This window comes from Ambystoma mexicanum, chromosome 1p (genome assembly GCF_040938575.1).
Source record: "Ambystoma mexicanum isolate Mex_15411 chromosome 1p, UKY_AmexF1_1, whole genome shotgun sequence".
NCBI lineage: Eukaryota > Metazoa > Chordata > Amphibia > Caudata > Ambystomatidae > Ambystoma > Ambystoma mexicanum.
Window position 1 is genome coordinate 1,131,507,930 of NC_090921.1, and position 16,297 is coordinate 1,131,524,226.

Below are 16,297 nucleotides of genomic sequence, written 5' to 3' on the forward strand. Positions count from 1 at the left end.
AGAAGATTGGTGAGCTGTGCATTTGACAATTGCAATTCCTTTAGGTAAAATAAGAGCATAAAGCAGAGTGGAAAGATAAGGAACATATTTTATCGATGAATATGCCAAGGTTAAGAATCCTTGTCATTTCTATAGGTGCCTGTAATCAGTGAAACTCCAAGTGCTAGTGGGAATACATTTTTTATTGTGACAGTGTTTGATTTTGCTCACATATATTCTCTTTTTAAGGCAACAAGTTTACCAATGCCAGGCGGATAGATCAGGTGCATCGAACCAACACAAAGCGAATCAGTATTGGTTCAATACCTGGTTCCACACTTAGAAGCTTGAGTGCGCCATTAAGCGTGTTATAAAAGAAATTATTAATTATGTCATCAGAAAGCACATTTGAAAGTTGTGTGCTTTCTACAGCTTAAGGGGAACACAGAGCGAAACCAGCATCTAATGTACCTTTATTATTCAAAAGGCATGAACCATCTAAAAAATAAATGTGATGAGCATTTATTAAGTATTATGTCAAGCAGATCTTTTCTGGGATGTATGGCATTAAAAGTGATATAAATGTAGTCATACAGTTTCACATCAGCTGCATGTGGTAAGAAAGTGGCAAGGTTGAGAACAGGGCAGTGAGTCAAAGTGATATGAGAATTATTTTCTAAAGTCATATCATACTTTTTATGTCTGGAAGTGGACAGATCATATATTTTGGTTTTAAGAGACATGGAAGTGACCACTTGTGATACTGCAAAAGTTACTAGGGAACTCAAAACTAAGGTTTCTGATTATTGTAGCACTAGATAGGTGAACATAACAAACTAGATAGAGGTAGGAAATACAGCATAGAAAAGGGTTTATTGCTGTACCACAAATACACCTATGGACTATGTTTATACATGTGTTTCTCTGGGAGCACATCCAAAGCAAACCTTCCCTGTTCATGATAAGAGTTTGAAGGGCTCCTTAATATAAGAGAGTCCTAATGCTGGCACACTGGCGAGACCATGCCTAGCAACCGTACATGACTTTTCTGCTTCAGAGTGTCACAGTAAAGGCTCAGGTGTATCTAAGCCTGGCGATCCATATAAAGTCTTAACATGGGCGGCATAACCTAATATCCATTGTTGACAATATCATGTACATGGGCATGGCAACATGGATGTCTGCAAATATTCAGTCCTGCATAAATATTAAGTTCTAAATAATGTACTCTTGCCTGACATAACTGTAACCTTTGCTTGAAGACCTTGTGGCATTTCGTGGCCACAGAAATTAAATGCCACCCAGATGCTTTTTTTAATATTTGGGAAAACAAGGGAGGAGACTATATGTCCCACTGTAATAGTCTAGTCCAGGTGTATTGTAAACCACTGTATGGGAACTTTAACAACTATTGCCAGTCTGGTTGGATTGTGTAGAAATGAAAATAGAACATAGAGCTACAAGAGGGAAACAGGCAGTTGCATGCAGAATACTGGAAAGAATTTAGCTGAATTGGAGAGTACTGAAAAATAGTACAATACTATTGACAGAGGTCCTTCAAAGAGCAATATGTGTCTTTACTGTGAGTGAAACAGAGGCTGGGGTAATAGGTTCAATAATTACCTGTTGAAACAGTAAGATAATAACAACCTTTATCCCTTCCTCTGCTTCCAGCTGTTGTGGGTGATCGGTGACCTTCGGAAAGGGTTTGGAGGGGTCTAATGAGTTGCAGGTTGTGTGTACACAAACAACTTCCGTATCATACTGAGATCAATGTCAACTGGTATTTATATTGTTTGGGGCTGGCAATGTGGTCGCTCGTGTGAAGCTTTGAACACAATTTCTTTGTTTTCATAGGGGGTATCGAAAATCACTTGAGCAGGTGTGCATAGAATGGCACAGTTTAACTTACACATGAGATCCTGGCTTAACAGTCGAACAGGCGGCGAGGGCACATTTGCCTTTTATACGACACAGAGAACCAGAAATAGGTTCATTCACAGGATGAAGAAGATGTGGATTATAAAGACTGAAAGGTTTGGCAGAGATAGAAGAAAACACAACAGTGAGAACGTCTTCTGACCAAAGAGCTGATCAGGTGACTAAACAGCAATGCACAGATTTTCTTTATATTAGATATTGCATAAAAGGACCTTCAGAAGAAATACAAATTAAAGGGATTATGGCAAGGTAACCTTCTCCCAGGCAGCCCTTACAGGAGTCATCCTTTGGATTAGTCAGTGACATGGTTTGTAGGGTAATGCATTGAGTTGGGAAATAGAGTTGGGTTAAAAAATGGGGTGCAAGGTTTTGTTGTGACCTTTTGGGACATTCACACTCCATTGACCCTTCTGTTTATAGTAATTGCAGACATTGCCACTTCTCAGTGCAGTGCCATGAAAGGTATTCGCAGCACCCTCTCCCTCAACCCATCACCAGCCCGTGGATATTTGCAGCAGAAGAGTCTCTCCCTTTCCATGAAAGTTGACATTTGAAAGGCCATACGCTTAGATTACATTTTTTATTTTTTTTATTGGAAGGCTACACAAAGATTTACTACAATCACCAGTTCTGATAGCGTCTTAGTTTGCCAGCATACACAAATTACCTTAATTTGTTGCTGTATCTTAGGTTGCAAACCTTGGACAAAAGCAGCACCCATCACTTCATGTGTAGGGCCCTATAGTTTATTTATGCCAGAAAGTTGAATGTATACACTTGTTAGTTTGTCTAGTAATTAGGCAAGAGATCTGCCTTTTTTTTCTTACAATGGTTCATTTAATAATTTTCAACCTGTTGGTGTTTGTAGGGCAAAGCTCTGGGATTTCTGTCAATGAATTGTTTCTCATAGTGTTTATCAGGTCCATTGCTGGCCATTTGATTTACTAAATTAATTGTTGCGGTTCTCCAGCCTGCAGAATTACTGGCATAAACAGATTCCTATCTGCCCAAAATGCATTACAACATTGTATGAAAGTATATGGTTCCTCTATAAATCAGCACAGATTTTCTCTTGTATTTGGAAAATGTTTTGCCGAATTGCAAAAAAAGTTCTTGAGGTTCATTTGGCATGCACAGCCAATAAACTGCCCCCATGTATGGTAATGGCCAGTAACTGCTTAAAATTAGCATGGATCTCAGGCTTTGCCATGCCATTTTGCACTCTGCTTCTAGTTGTGCAGGGCCACAATTGTGGCCCAGATGCTGCAACCCCCTCTCTCCACCTTGGAAAACGCCAGAGGGCTTTGTGGCTGTTGCATTATTATTTGTAGTCGTTGACGGGAGGTGTTTACAGGGATGTCATTTAGGGGTCGCCAGAGGTTGCAACTGCTACCTCTGAGGTCTCCCTTGGGACCTCTATGGTCTCCCATGCGATCTCTAAAAAAAAAATATATCGTTTTATTTTTTTTTTGTAATGCAAGCTCCTGGGCTCTGTGGCTCTTTACTTCTGGAGTGGATGGCTTTCTTGTTCAGGTCCCTTAAAATAAAATAAGAAAAATAAGAACAGGAGTGCCACAAGTCTAACATTTTCAGCACTGACCCTAAATAAGAAAGAATAGAAATACCAAATAATGTGTCTTTCTGTAATTCTATACAATAATTGCTAGACTCATTAAAGCTTTATTTCAGGCCCACTTCAGGGGCGAGTCACTGATTTAGTCTATTCTTAAACGCCTCAACTCAGCCTTTCATCCTTGTGAGGTCGTGAGGTCGATAAATGAGTACCAACACAGGTTGGGTCATATTGGGTGTATATTTTTTCTATATAAAGCACTTAAGCGTAAGTGCTATATAATAACACATCATTATCATTTGGTCATGGACATCTGCTTGCATTCACAGTCATTTGGTAATATAGGCCTATACAAACTGATCTTAACGATAGATATGGCGATCCATTCTTGTATGAAATGTACATCACATTATAGGGATATCGTAACCATACTTATTGTAGTGTACAATGCTATGTGATGCCACTTCCTGTTTTGTCAATGGGTGAAAGGTCGTGTTGCATCGCTTCCCATGATATCACTTCGTGGTGGGGTCAAATTACTTCCTGTGATGTCATCAGGGGTTAAGGGTCGTGTGATGTCACTTCCACTACCCCTGGCATTTTGGTGAAATGACGTCCCTGGTTGTTTAATACAGCTTGCGGGTGTTGAACGGACTGTTGGAGTGAGGCAGATTGCTAAATGGTTTCCTGAACATTGCATACAAATTCCATTATATCTATTTCTGATTTCTACTCATTTTGCTCTTGGGTCAGCTTGCGGTAGTGAGGCTGATGATGTGCTAGATGATCATGGCTGACTGTCAGTTTTTCATTGGAAACCTTAAAGCCTATCACTTTAGATTCATTGATTAATTCACAGACTTCCACTGCTATTCAATATAACGTCCCCATTTTTCTGGATGAATGTCACCCTTTTTAGATTTGAGTAGTCTTTTTAAATGCATGTATTTATATCAACAGTACTTTGAATTGTGAATTGTTTAGACCTGCTCTCTTGCATAAAAGAGCTCTAATTATGTAAGAACTTGCCAATTGCATTATTATAATGTGGTCAGATCCTCTATAGTGTTGTGCCTTTTTTATGCTGACATTTGTTGTCATTGGGGTACACCATACTTATAATAATTGTCTTCATTTTCAGATATTACTAAATCAATCGTGGTGGAAACATTCTCTCGTTTGTCCATATATGATTTCGCCAGTTCCTACTGGTGTCGTTGCCTGCCCTCTAGTTTCAGAGTCATTGGCAGCTGCGACTGATATAGGTCTTAATTCAATTTTTTGTTGGCTTTGCGGTGGTGTATTCTGTGCATTTGATTTCGTTTGACCCTGGTTACAGTGGCCCCTATAGAGTAGTGGTAGTTGGTCTCAACTATTTATTTCAGGTCAGCCCTCAGGGCCACTTCCACAACCTATGTGCACTGAATCATTACTATGCATGAATTCAGGCTGTACATCTTATTGTTAGTTAGAGTAGGTGGTTTATGTTAGCAAATAGTGATTTTTCCTTGTTTTGTTAGTTCTAGACTTTGCATTTTGTTTTTTCTTTATTGAAGAAATTGTGCTTTATTAAATCCATTTTGGCATTAAGAAAATAATTGAGATTTCTTTCTTCGATGATTTTTCACTATTCTGGGTTGCAGCAGTGTAACCCCATTGATAACCTGGGCATCACTGGTCAGGCTCTGGCGTGGCTGACTTCTTTCCTCTTCGACTGACCCTCCCAGTTCCAACTTGGTTCCTTCCGCTCCGACATATTTTCTCTACCTGTGGTGTACCCCGGGGAGCCAACCTCTCACCCTGGCTGTTCAACCAATACCTGGCACTCCTTGCCCACTGCATCGCCACTCTCTGTCCCAACTTTCAGGGCGATGCGGATGATACCCAGCTCATTTTTAGGCTACCCTCGGCCTCCTCCTCCTCTCCTTCCTTCATCTCTGACTGTCTCTCTGCCATCCAGGAATGGTGTGCTGCCAACGACCTCTGCCTTAATGTCAGTAGGACTGAGATTCTACTCATCGGCACACCCACTCCCTCCTTCCCTGCAGCTCTCTGGCTGGCCTCTCTTGGACCTCCTCCCACTCCCACCTGCAAGGCTAAAAACCTCAGGGTAATCTTCGACTCTGCACTCTCCTTCTCCCCTCACATCTCTGATGTCTCTAAGAAGTCACACTATCAGCTGCACCTCCTTAGAGGTATTCTTCCTTTCCTCTCCTTCCCCCAGAAGCTCACTGTCTCCAGAGCCCTGGCCCTCTCTAAGCTGGACTATTGTAACAGCCTCTATCTAAATCTGCCTGCCTCCACTCTCCGCCCTCTGCAACTTATACAGAACAGGACTGCAAGACTTGTCCTTGGCCTCAACCCCAGGGATCGTATCTCTCCAGGACTGAAATCTCTGCACTGGCTCCCAGTGGCTGCGAAGATTAAGTTCAAAACCCTCTGCATTGGACACAAGCCCTTTTGGGGTCTGGGACCGCAATACCTTGAACTCTCTCTTCCTAAATATCTTCCTTCTCGAGCTCTTCGCTCATCTGCTTCCAACTCCCTCAGGGTCAGTTGCTTCTCCAAGCAACGAGTTGGTGGCAGATCACTCTCTTCAGCAGGGGCCTCTCTCTGGAACAGCCTTCCTGCCTCCCTGAAACTCGAGGAGAACCATCTCCGGTTCCAGAAGCACCTCAAAACCTTCCTCTTTGCTTCTGCTTTCTCTCCTCCCCTCACCTGCTGAATTCCTGACTGAAATTGCACTAGTAACCTGGCCACCCCTTTCTGATCTCTGGCCCAGGCCCTGTCAATTGCCCACCTGCACTGCCTCCCTGGCAACCCCTGCACCGGGGGACCATTTTCTGTATCCCTACAGTCCCCCTACCAGCACTTATGTCTGCACTTCCTTGCACTTGCCACTAGCTGGCTGTTTTATTTGTTTTATTTATCTTATTTATTCCACTTTCCCATGTACTGCACTTTTCCCCTCTCCCTTCCCCCGCGCACTTTCCCCTCCCCCCTTCCCATGCACTTTCGCATCTGAATGACACCTGGCCTAGTAGGATCGTTGTCTGTCTTCCCTTGTTCCCCCTCCCTTGTCTCGTCGCGCCTTGAAACACTTGTGTTTAGGCGCGTTATAAATGCCATATCATATCATATCATACACCATGCTTAAAGTAATTGTCTTCATTTTCAGACATTACTAAAATGGTCCTGGTGGGAACATTCTCTCTGTTGTCTCTATATTATTTCCCAAGTTCACATTGGTGCCGGGCCTGCCCTCTTGTTTGAGAGACATGTTTCAATCATACAAAAGGTAAACTCTTCTCACAAGGACAGTTTTTCAAGCACACCCAAGAGATACTCCACTCAGTGTGGCCTAAGGTAGGTGGGTTCTCATTTGGCTGGTGAGTCATGAGGTTCTACTGGTCCCCCTTGCTCACATGTGAGGGCTCTGGGGTGGCTGGACCCAGCTTAAGGTACAGAACTGGCCAGCACTCATACACTCATTAGTTACCATCTTGTACGGTTTATACCCACTAGCTCTGCCCTGTAATCCATTTCTGGAGTGTATTTCTGATTTTCTGATTTATGGTAACATTCAGTTTCCAGGATGCCTCATAATATACCGATTATTGACAATGTGCACAGGCATTTCATTCAGACCTGATCCGTTTTTAGCAGATTGAGAGGGAGAACCCGCCCCCACTCCAATCTATGCCGGATGGTTTCTTGGTGTTGTGTCTAACATACAGTACCCGCGTGAGCCCCAAAAGAAACACCGACTTATTATATCTCCTTTTTGTTACTACAGTTGAGATTTCAAAAGGTCCCTTACCTCAGCGTTGGTGCCAGGAGTTAGGAAAGGAGTGGTCCACAGTCCTGTGACTTTCTCTGCAGGGTGCTTGCAATCTAGGTCACAACTCCAATTTGTGGAGCAAAATTACAGTCTGTAATTTCATTTGAAACAGGTGACCGAGTCCGTTTATTTTCATTTCAATGCAAGGAAACAACCCAAAAGAGTATCGGCGCCAGAAAAAGTGAGCCCACGAAAAATCAGAACGTGCCCTTTACATGGGTGTTTTCATCATGCTAACAAACAGGAATGTTTGTTTTACCTCATCTAGATAGCGTTTACCTGTGACCGTGTAGATCATACCGTTTTATCAAAAAAGTACCATCTCTTGACATTTTTCACTTTTGCATCCTGGCTTTCGCACTTTGCCGCCTCTCCTTTCCATAAGACAGACTGGCTCCTTACCTCGTCTCCCACACCACAAATGAATACTAAAACACAGCAAGGCTTTCTGCGCAACTACAGACACTTCCCATTTGCCCCCCTCCTTACCCTGCATCCCAGGCTGAGGGAGAGGAAGACATAAAGAGTGAGTCAGGGGAGAGAGAAAGACAGAGAGGGAGAGAGAGGTGTACAGTCAGAAATAGAGAACGACTTATGATAAGCCGAGTACAACTTGCAATAAAACTATGTTTTCAATGAAAAGTGCCTACTTTTATATTGTGCCATACATTAACTTCAAATACCTCTTAAGGCGACACATAGAACATGCCCTCCGATCAAACAAACACAAGTCCTCTATGAACTGGATTTTGCAGGTAACAGTTACCTTATTTAGCAACAAGCAAGCAATCCTTCATCCAAGACCCAGAACCTGGAAAAGGCAAAATAGCCAAACCTATTTAAAAGGCAAATAAGAGCCTTCCCACTTTACTGTGTCTTGTAATTCCCTCTTCATTCTGCACTTCTTCAGCTTCTGGATTGTCTTAAACATGCAATGGGACCCCCTCTTCTTAAGAATGTCTTCTTGATCTCTTTCTATCAGCTACCTTCTAACTCATCACTCTTCTCCCATCACTATTATAAAGTACAGGATTGTATAACCAAATGTCAGGTCTCTCCATATCTTTTTCCATTGGCCTCATTTGTGTTTGTCGGTATTCCAGCAGTAAATCTGCCGAAATACCACCAACTGGAATTACCGTTGCCTCTACTTGGTCCAGTGAATTTACCGCCAAATTACAACTGGTGGTAGGGTGATGACAATCCCCATTCTGAGGGGATTTCGATGGAATCCCGATAGCTGAACGTCTGTGACACCAATTTTGCCAAAGTTTCCCTGTGTACAAGGATTTTTGGACTGGTTTAGGAATTAAGCAATAACACTCAATCCGGTGCGGGCTGTTATTGCTCTTTAATGCACCTGCTGTTAACAGGACATCACCAAAGACCCCTCTTACTGAGCATAGCACGGTGGCATTGCTAACAATAAAGCATTGTCCTCTTGATAGGTCAGTTACTTTGCTTGTCAGATGTACATTTTGTATATGAAATAGGCAAGTTCTCTGATTAGAAATTTGAAACCACCTTATCATAGCTGGACTTGTGCTTGTTTCCCGTAAGTTATGTTTTGTTATTGAGCCTTGTTTAGCGCCTTTCACCATTGGTATGATCACAAAGTGCTGTAGGTTTAATGCACTCGGGCACAGTAGTCCAGGTCACTGGAGAGGTCAGGGTGTACTCTGTATGTGGGCAGCCGCCGCAAATTTTCTTTGTGAGTAGCTGCATTCTAGTGCTAGGAGTGGTGTGGTGGGTGTGAGTGATCGTATGTGTGCAGCAAGCATGTTTGACTCAGGGGTAACTGGATTCTTGTGGAGGTGGTGCTTGTATTTTTGATTGTGTATGCAGCTAGGCCGACTTTCCATGGGGCATAGCTGCATTGTAAAAATTGTTAAGGTGTTCATGGTGTTGTGTAATTATGTGTGCAGCTAGACCGAATTAATCGAGGGTTATAGCTGCATTCTCTTGTTTGTTGGTGCACAGCAGAGAGTTGGCATGTTGGTTGTGTGGGTATCAGTGCAAAAAGGCTAGAGCTCATCACGCACGAAAAATGTACCTTGTAGAGTGCTGACTGCTGTACTGCTCGTCGTACTTCTCGCCGCGCCTTAGATATCAACTTTCTCCTGTGGACTTTACATCTGCATTGGATCTTCATTCCCAACTTCAAACATTTCAGGTCATACCCACTAATCACGTGACATCCTTAAATGGTGACGACCATGCACCCCAGAGCGCGCGGCCCTCTGAGAGTGCCCTGTAGAGTCCTGACTGCTGTCATGCTCGTCGTACTTCTTGCTGCACCTTGGATATCAACTTTCTCCTGTGGACTTTACATGTGCATTGGATCTTCAGTCACAACTTCAAACATTTCAGGTCACACCCACTAATCACGTGACATCCTTAAATGGTGGTGACCATGCACCCCAGAGCGCGCGGCCCTCCGAGAGTGCCCTGTAGAGTCCTGACTGCTGTCATGCTCGTCGTACTTCTCGCTGCACCTTGGATATCAACTGTCTCCTGTGGACTTTACATGTGCATTGGATATTCATTCACAACTTCAAACATTTCAGGGTGAAGTGTACACCTACCCTGCATCTATTTGGACCCTTCTATACACTAAATTTCACCCTTATTTTTTTCCTGTGTAATCACGCCTACTAATCACGTGACATCCTTAAATTGCAGAGACCATGCATCCCAGTGCACTCGCTCCTGCAAGAGTGCCCTGTAGAGTGTTGACTGCTGACCGCTGGTCCACTGCATCAGCTGTCGGCACTCTTCCTCCCTTGAAACTCTGGCTCATCGCGTACCCCTTCCCTGAGCTTCTTTTTGTTTTCTTGATCTCCTCTTCCCCCAACACTTCAACAGCGATGTATCGCATTACCACAGGCATGCCTGAACCAACATCGACTCAGCAGAACAATCAGCTGAGATCTGAGTGGAAAACTGCATTTCAACTTCCCAGCACGCACGCTCAGGTAGCCCTACATACCCACTCTGGTAACTCTGACATCAGAGACTTTCTATGCTCTAAAGACGACCTAACAGTCCCCTTAAGCTTGAACCCAGCAATTAATGTAAATCGCGCCTCGACCGCGGTTACATTTGCCCCGCCCATCCGTTCCACTCACTTCACTAATGTCATCCCCACTCTATCTGATGCCACCATGCAAGCCTGCATAATATCGGCGGCACTTGATCAAGATAACGATCTCTAGCTCACCCCTCAACACTTTTATTGATTCCACAACAAGTCCCTACACGTGTGCTAACATTCATAGGGCAGATTCTTCATCAATCCCACCTCTTTACTCCCAGGTAGTTAAAGGGGCTGCAATACTTGAAATACCATACCCCCAAGACCATTGCACTCAAATCCTCTGCACTACCGCCCAGTCAACCCATGCAATCGGCCCTACTAAGTAATAGTGTACAAGCACCCAGACTCTCGGCTTCGCCAAATCTCTATAGTAATGAAGATATTGCTCGGAACATTTCACTATCGGCCTCAGAGTCATCTTTAGTTGCCTCTTTTTCAAAACCTGCTCCAAGACCATCTTTTGGATTTCCTTCAACATCATTGCTTGCTATTGATACAGTGTTCACTGCTGTAAACGCGAGCATCTATACTTTGACAAAACTCTATGAGTCTTTAGACTATAAGGCTGTCCTACATACTACCCTTCTTCCATCATAGGAAGCCAAAATTGACTGGATTGCCTGGAAAATGATCGCTGAACTCAGAGACCCTGTTCTGGACTCCAGTCTAAATGCTCAACCCAATGACATGTCCAACCAACCTACCTTGACTACACCAGTGACCGGGACGGAGAACTGCACTACCCCCAAAATTCCCTCGCCTCAATCTATTAATTCAACTACTCCTCCTCTGACTCTTTCCACAGACCAATCAAAATTTACCTGCCCCAAGTACTAAGAATGCCAACCAAAAAACAAAGAAATTCATAGCTAATTTAATGATTCCAAGGAACATTTGCCCTTCTTCTGTTTCTGAATCTGTTATTGAAGACATCAAAATTAGCATTCAACCCAAACAGCCTCTGTCTACTGCCTCCCTCGAGTCACATGGATTTATGTCAAGGTAAGGTAGATGATTGTGCTGTGATTGTGAACAACAGTAATGATACCAATGGTTGCTTGTTACCTGAAAACCAAATCCTGTCTGACTCAGCTGCTATCAACGCTAAACTTATAAACCTATCGGTTTATTGCACACATTCATGTCCTATGTGGACATTGTTCATCAGAGCCGCCATGCCCCCCAAATAATGTCGAATAAACCTAAACAAGTCTTCTGCGTCAACTTAGACGTTGAGCTCCCACCCTTTAAGACCCAGGATCAGAAACGTGAAGCCTCAATAGGCGTGCCTTTAAATTACGATAACCCACCCTCTCAATCAGACCGGTATCAGGTAATATTATCCCCACCAATAATGTTGCCATATATATGGTCGTGGGGCAAGGCCATAGGCGATATTATTAGGGGGGATAATTTATGGGGTTAATGGGACCTGGAGTTGCAGTGGTGTCCCCGCTCCATTAAAACAATTATGGGATTTCCAGGGGTGTCCCCTGCAGCTACCATGACTTAATATCGCTGCAAATATATGGTGATATTCTTGTATGGCGATATTTTTGCAGGGATAGTAACACATGGAACCATCAGACCATCAGACGACATTGAACCAATTAGATATCTAGAGGATTGCAACTTTGATACAGTAGAATTGAACATACACTCTAAAATTGTGTGAAAAACATAGTTTTCTGATTGAAATTTGGAAGCAACAACCATCCTCAAATCAACAAGAGAACCAACAAACTCATCCTCAATGGCCATTGTCTTTGGACAGCAGACAAGCGCTGCAACCACCTCAGCAAACTTGTTGTAGCTGCATGGGAGAAATACCCCTTGCATCACAGCATGTTAAGCATCTGCCTCCATCCAAGCTCATCTCTATGTGGACGTGGATATCAAAAGCCATCCAAGCTCCCCCAAGGACCTCCCAACACTAGCATAGCATCTCATCCCAATCCTATTCCTTCTCACTAGCCGTATGGAACACAAGAGGTTTCTCCCGGCTCCTCTCCCCTAAAGCCAGGTGTCTCAATCTTTATGACATTACCATGTTACAAGAAACCTGGAGCACATCTGAACCGCTTCAGCCAGATAATCATGTAGCCTGAGAGGGCAACCTGCCGCAGGGCTACTTATTGCTGTTAAGATTAGCGCACAACTCCAATTACAAAAATGGCAATCTCTGCACCATGGTAGTCAGCTAACCAAAATGACATCTCCAAATGCTGCCCATCCTCTCTATCCTAAAGCAGCAATATTAAACATCTCTTGGAGTCCCCTAACCACCGATTAAACTCCTTTTTTCACTAAAATTGAATCAGTGCTCGATCCAATTCTATTAGACACCCAGATTCATAATACCATCATTGCAGGAGATTTTAGCATGAATTGTTTTACACCAAATGCTATGCAAACCAAATCCAGAGCAGCCAAATGGATGTCTCTCATGAAAATTAGAGGTTTTACTATGTTGAACGGTTCCTCGAGCGAAGACAATCCATCAGCCCCCACCTGGTTGAGAAGCACTTGCTCTTCCACTCTTGACTATATTTTTAGATCATCTAATGCAAATAAACAGATCGCCTCTTTTAAAGTAATTCCGAATCCTGCAAGCGATCATCTAATATTAGAGGTACATTGGAATCCTCATGTTGTGACGATGCCTAGCCTTTTTAGTCAGCCACTAACACTTAATCATGGTAGAAATCGCCTCCTATAGCGTCTGCCTCAAATAGCATCTCTAACACTCTATTTGAATCAAGCTTTGATGAATAAGGAATAAACTAAAGACTTCCAATATACCTACTATTTGCAAGTAATCATCCAGAAAACTCAAAACTGGAATCGAAGATCATTTAAGCATAAACATATTCATCTCCCAGAAATAGAAAAACTTTTTTAAAAAACTCTGCTAAGCCTTGAGAACTCTCTCCCCTACTATTCACGTGGAACAGAGAGCTAAACTGAGAACTAAATACAGAATTATAATTTAAAAAAATCTAATAATCAAAAAGCAAATAGATGCTGAGAAAATGCTAAAAGCTATAATAATGAAATCTGCTACAGAGATTTGGAATCTAATAAATAATACCTCCTCCAAGGTGAATCAATCATTAGTACTAAATACGATTGATGAACAAGGGTGGATCTCGTATTTCAATGAACTCCTGAACAAACCTACCCAGATATACCAGCTGTCCATACGCAACCACCTGACCTTACAAAAATAATGTTCAATAAACTAGACATCATTCTCTTAATCAAGAAGCTAAGTTCATCCAGAGCCCCAGGGCCCGACAGTCTGGCGAACCTAAAAGCCCACCCATCCGAATGGGCAACAATACCCGAAATAATATTCAGTGAAATCATCTGATCAGGGTGGATTCCCCCTTCCTGGAAAGAATCCATTATTATTCCAATTACAGGCCCATCGCCCTCCTTGACGTGCATGGTAAAATATTTGCCAGACTGATTTTATGCGAACTAACAATATGGTTGAATGATAATAATCTTCTAGATACACATCAATCAGGCTTTATTAAAGGTGTAGGAACTGTTCTAAACTTAATAATCCTGTCCGCAATCAAAAAGCAAGCTATTGACAATAAGCAGCCTGTTTTTATAGCCCTGATTGATTTTAAACAAGCGTTCGACTCAGTTTCCTGTGAACTTTTATGGACGAAGTTTTTAAATGCGATATACCCCCCGCACATTATTTATTTAATTTGTCATTTTTATTGTCGCATGTCTATCATTGTCAAGTTAACCAGTGATGGCATTTTATCATCAGCTATCCCAACCAACATAGGATTGAAACAAGGCTGTATATACGCCTCTATATTATTTAACTTCTATATTAACAACATAAATACAGCCTTTCAGTTGGTATGCTCCTTCTCTCCGAAACTAGGCACAGCAGAGATATGTAAGAGGATTCAATTCAACACTACACTAAGTCAATGCCTAGTCTGGGATACTGAATGGAAACCCTCATTGATATATCTTTATGTCCAGTTCATGAGTTCTGGATGACTACCCCTATATAACACCCCTCTCTTAGAATCCCCCTGACCCCACTGAGCCAAGAAGTAGTTCTGTTTTGCAAGTTTAAAAGGTTTATTTGAGAAATAAAACAAAATATAGATACCACGCTTTTATAATAAATTAATAATCGATATCGCCCTTATAAATATAATGTTAATCAACAAGGGGTAATCTGACACTAGCACACTTCTTTATAATCAATGAGGAGTTGGTGTAGGATGGATAAAGTAGTAAAAATACTTTTATGATTTCAAGGGAAAAGCAATGAGGAATAAAATGCAGTACAGAAATACTTGATATGCTTTTAGCAAAAGATAAGATAATCACTTTTTCTCTGGCAATTCACCCCCTCCCCTGTGCAATGTAAGAAATGGAAGGAGATGGAAGTAACACACACAGTTCTCAGGAATGCAATCAAATACAATACGAAATTCAATTCCCACCCCAGCAAGCTTAGAGAAAACCGGTTTGAGTTTTAAAACACAGGCCCAAGTGCTTTGAATGTGGTGGCAATGAAGTAAGAAATATGCTGAAAATGCTTTTAATTCCCTTTAGGAAGTTCAGGGTGAGTGAGAGATACTTGGGATGAGCTCAGGCTCACTTTAGCAATGATTCAGGGATGGTGATTAAGAGGCAAACAAATTTTTAGCAGAGGAAAGCAAAAAGCTGCTATCTTTTTACAGGTAAAGAAATCAGGCCAAATCGTAAATCGCGGCATAATTCGCGAGTGCGTGCATCGTGATTACGGCAAAAGTATAAGGTTATTTGGAAAGCTGAGATCATAAGCTTTCAGAGGAAAGTTAAACCAAGTTCCTAGGACGAACGGTTCCAGAGATATGAATGATTTTGTAAGGGTCGTTTTTCGGATTTAAAGTAACTCAAATTGACAAGTGACAGCTATGCAGCTGCAGAATTGACAAGTGACAGTGGTGCAGCTTTACAAAATGACAATTGACAACTTCTAGGAGGCAGTTCTGGTTAGATTAAAATAGTTTGGATTAGATTATTTTAAACTAAGAGCTTATTTCTGTCACAATCTGACCTAAGTACTCACAATATATTTTGGAAGGACTGGACCTCGTCACGGATCTGATCAATCAGGCTAGCGGCACTTCACAGCGATCTGGTCTCTGGGTCTGCGGTTTTGCATGGTCTGGTCTGGTCTGGCACTGGTCTGGTCTGTCCGGATACAGCGGTCTCTGCACGGCTCCTGGATCTCTGCACTGGTCCTGGCAAAAGTTCTTGGCAAGGGATTCAAGCAGCTCGCCCGGCTGAGAGTAGCTTGCAATGATTTGAGGCCTGCTGCAGAGAACTCAGCTTGTGGTTTTAGGCCTCTGATTTAGGTTCCAAAGTATAAGTTCTAGGTTCTGGAGTATGTAGCTGGAGTCAGTCTGGAACTGGTATCTTCTGGATGTTGTGTGGTCTGGCAAAACCCTCCGCAGCAACTGGATTTGAATGTCCTCTCTAGCTTCCAGTGGCTATTTTTATGTCTTTTGAAAGTGGGTGTGTGTGCAGCATCACTAAGCCAGCCCCTCTTTCAACTGATCATTGGTCAAACTTTTCTCTCTTCCTTGATAGGGGAAAGGAAAAGTGAGTCATGGTGATGCTGTTTTATGGCCTGCAGAAAGGACACTCCCCTGTCAAATTGCACACAAATCTATATTTGACCCAAATACATATTCCACAGATACACAGTTGTTTGTCACTGCATACACACATCATGCATTACTGATGGGAGGCACTGTTCCGACCATGGCGTTTCTAGGAGCTTGGGTAAAGAAATGGCAACTTTTTGCGCTTTTTAGTAGCTTTCCCCATATCG